The sequence below is a fragment of the Schistocerca americana genome, chromosome 8, assembly GCF_021461395.2.
Source record: "Schistocerca americana isolate TAMUIC-IGC-003095 chromosome 8, iqSchAmer2.1, whole genome shotgun sequence".
NCBI lineage: Eukaryota > Metazoa > Arthropoda > Insecta > Orthoptera > Acrididae > Schistocerca > Schistocerca americana.
This window is the reverse complement of record NC_060126.1, coordinates 469398815-469402087: the sequence shown is the minus strand read 5'-3', so window position 1 is coordinate 469402087 and position 3273 is coordinate 469398815. Positions and strand designations below refer to the sequence as shown.

At 38.8% G+C, this 3273-nt stretch overlaps 1 non-coding gene across 1 annotated transcript; it reads right to left on the bottom strand.

Moving 5' to 3' along the window:
• Positions 1–2926: 2926 nt before the first annotated feature.
• Positions 2927–3033, bottom strand: LOC124546261. The gene has a single exon (XR_006967672.1). It is a non-coding gene; the product is annotated as a U6 spliceosomal RNA (small nuclear RNA).
• Positions 3034–3273: the final 240 nt, after the last annotated feature.

Sequence of the window (3273 nt, the reverse complement as noted above, 5' to 3'; positions counted from 1 at the left end):
TTATTTGTGAACATAATTTTCTGTTATCAGGATTACTCATTGGACAGATTTGAAGTTGTCAGTTCTGCGCTGTAGTTCAGTGGGTTATAAATACTCGAATTTGACAAATATGCTAACTGAGTTTTGGATATGTTTTTATATCTGCGTGTTAAATGAAAGTAAATATTGAAGTTTGTAATGTACCTTTCTACCATTCTGTAAGTTTTTATGTGGAAGTGATGTTGTTTGCTACTGTTATTGGTTGAGAATTTATTACCCGATAAATCAAAGGAACAGTTATTTAACCAGCCTTTCTATGGGGTGTTTTAAGACTTGTTTTTCAGTGAACTATTATTAATAAATTACGTAAATCAGTAATGTTGTGTAAGCAGTTATTGAAGGCACCCATCTCCATTAGCCAATCAACCATGGCCAGATGGGAACGGACATTGATGTAACATTACGGGACTAGAGGCTATTTGATAAGTTGTGGCAAGGCTAATCCTGTTGTTTGTTGTTCTTACTTAAGTGTCTAGTCGCCCCTAAATTAAATACTAATTCCGCACAATACAAGTCGAACTACGCAACTGACTGCTGACTGCCTAATGCTCAGACTATTATGTACGTAGAGTGCTGTAATACAGGACATCAAAACCCTCTATTGATGCAGTTGGCGAAGTACTAATGCAACGAATATTATCAATTAGGCAACAGAACGCCTTTCATCCACACTTAAGAACAAGTTCCCTGATCACAGACATACGTGCGTCCGACCCATGTGTATTGGACTTAGTTTCTTGTCTCGCTGAGTACTAGCATCTCACAAAATAGTCGACGCTTTCTGTTAAAACCCTCTAGTTTCGGATGTTAACGGCTGTTTAGTTTAATAGAAAGATAGACAGCTCTTTTGTCTTGCGCAATCCCTGCTAATATGTTGTGTTTACCGCGAATCTTTCACAAAGAGAGGAGTCTCAGACGAGTGGAAAGAGCGTAAGACATTCCTGTTCACAAATTTTTCAACCCTAAGATTAATTTAAGTCTAAATTAAACTTCACTGTAGGTGTGTTCCTGTTCTAGTGGTATGTCCTTACATTACGGGCCCAAAATCAAATGTCTGAGCTGAAATGATGTTAAAGTGATTTTTTTTCATCTGCATAAAGCTAGCAGAACTAAAAGAAGCGTTTTGAAATAAAACAAGAAAAGAAAATTAGTAAATAGTTCGTGAGTATTAAAGCATTCTGTTATTGACACACCCACCACGCCCCCCTTAGTAGACTATTTACAAAAAGGCAAAACAACAAACATGCAAAACTGTAGCCCAAAAAATTAAAACGTGTCTGTTTGAGAATCCCTTGTGATGTTTTAAGCTTGAATAAAACGATTTATCCACAAACACGGAAAAGCTTTTAATTAAAAATCAGCTCTTTCGGTACGTAACATCTGCAGATCATGGTCGGAGTTGAATATGAACATTATGGGCGCCTGTATTGCTGAAATGTGCTCAAATGGTACCACGCTGTTGACTAATAAAAAAGTACAATCATCGAATATCTTCGCTAGTATGTGATTCTCTAGAAGTATTTTTACTGGCAGACTCAATCACATTACTCTACGCATCGAGTGTTCATCAGATACAAATTTTTAAACACAGTATCCATATAGTGTATTGAATCTTGGCTTGCCTTAAATTAGCATAAAAGCAAGATGGTGTTTATTACATGGTCTGTCGCACAGTCTTCGCCTTACCATTCTTCGGGGTCAAACAAGTCATGTAGCATCGAAATCTCCTCTCTATCCCGTCTGCCTGAAACCACAGACGATGAGTTTCTAGTATCTGACCATCTCACAGTTTCCCCTTTCCTGTTTCGCTCAACATTTTGTCACTAGAAGAGTTATCTCTACTACATTCTTCCCCAATATCCCTACTCCTCCCCACACTACACCTGTTTATGGTTACCCCTTAAATTATTATACAAATTATTCTGATTGTCCGTTGACAACTCTGTCACTCGTGGATAACTCAGGAACTGAAACTGAAGATACCAAAGAAAAATCAGAAATACTGAACTTTGTTTTCAAATGCTGATTTACTAATAAAGATACAGAAGTACTGCCCCAGTTTACTTCTCCATCACTGTGAAGCTTAGTGATACGTATGTTACTGGCAGTGGCGTTCAGAAACAGCTAATATCGCTCATGGGCCCGATGAAATCACTCTCAGGTTCCAAACAGAATTTGCATCTGAGTTAGCTCCCATTTTAACCACAGTATACCGAAGATCCCTTGAACTAAAATCTGTGCCCAGTGACAGGAAAAAGGCAGAGGTCATAATTGTCTACAAAAGGAGTTAGAGAAGAGATCATCAACACTACCAGTCCAACCTCATTAACATCCACCTCTTGCAAAGTTCTACAAAATATTCTGAGCTCAAACATAATAAGATATACATGATAATTAATTGAAACCCTCAGCTGCCGACAGGTGTTGTTAATATATCTCGATGGGGACAGCTGAAAATGTGTGCCCCGACCGGGACTCGAACACAAGATCTCCTGCTTACATGGCAGACGCTTTATCCAATTTTTTTTACCGAACCAGCTATCCATCTGAGCCATCGAGGACACAGCTGAAGAGCGCGACTGCAGGGACTTATCCCTTGCACGATTCCCGCGAGACCCACTTTCCCAACTGTCCACAATCTACATACGTAATGTACCTAATAGGTGTTTGCCCATCCACTCATTACTCGCGCACACTAAGGGGACGATTCCCGTAAGAGTTTGGGCAACCTGTGCGCATTCGCTCAGACGAAGGTCAATAACTGGGTAGCCTTTAACTATATATATGAAGACAGTAACTGTTCTCGAAAGAATAGATACTATTGATGACCCTGCAGCTTCTTTATCATTTATTCTACAGAAGCTGCACAAGAAAATAAGAGTTGTCAAAAAATGTGGAACGCTTCACGATTTTGCGTGTCATCCTTGCGCAGGGGCCATGCTAATCTTCTCTGTATCGTTCCAATTTTAGTATATGTACTGCCGAAGCAAGTACATTCGTATACTGCAAGTATTTTGTATATATACGACGGAGAAACGGTTCAAAATACATTCTACTCGATACGTAAATTTTGTTCCATTAAACATCTTTTAAACTGATGGTTAGCTTGGAAATATTATGTGGTTTCAAGGGACGTACGTTTTGGTGTCTATTTTACCGGTCATTAAGCCTATACATAAACATTGTTTAAAACAACAAGTTAAATTTCTGTTTGTACTGCCCGTACTCACAGGC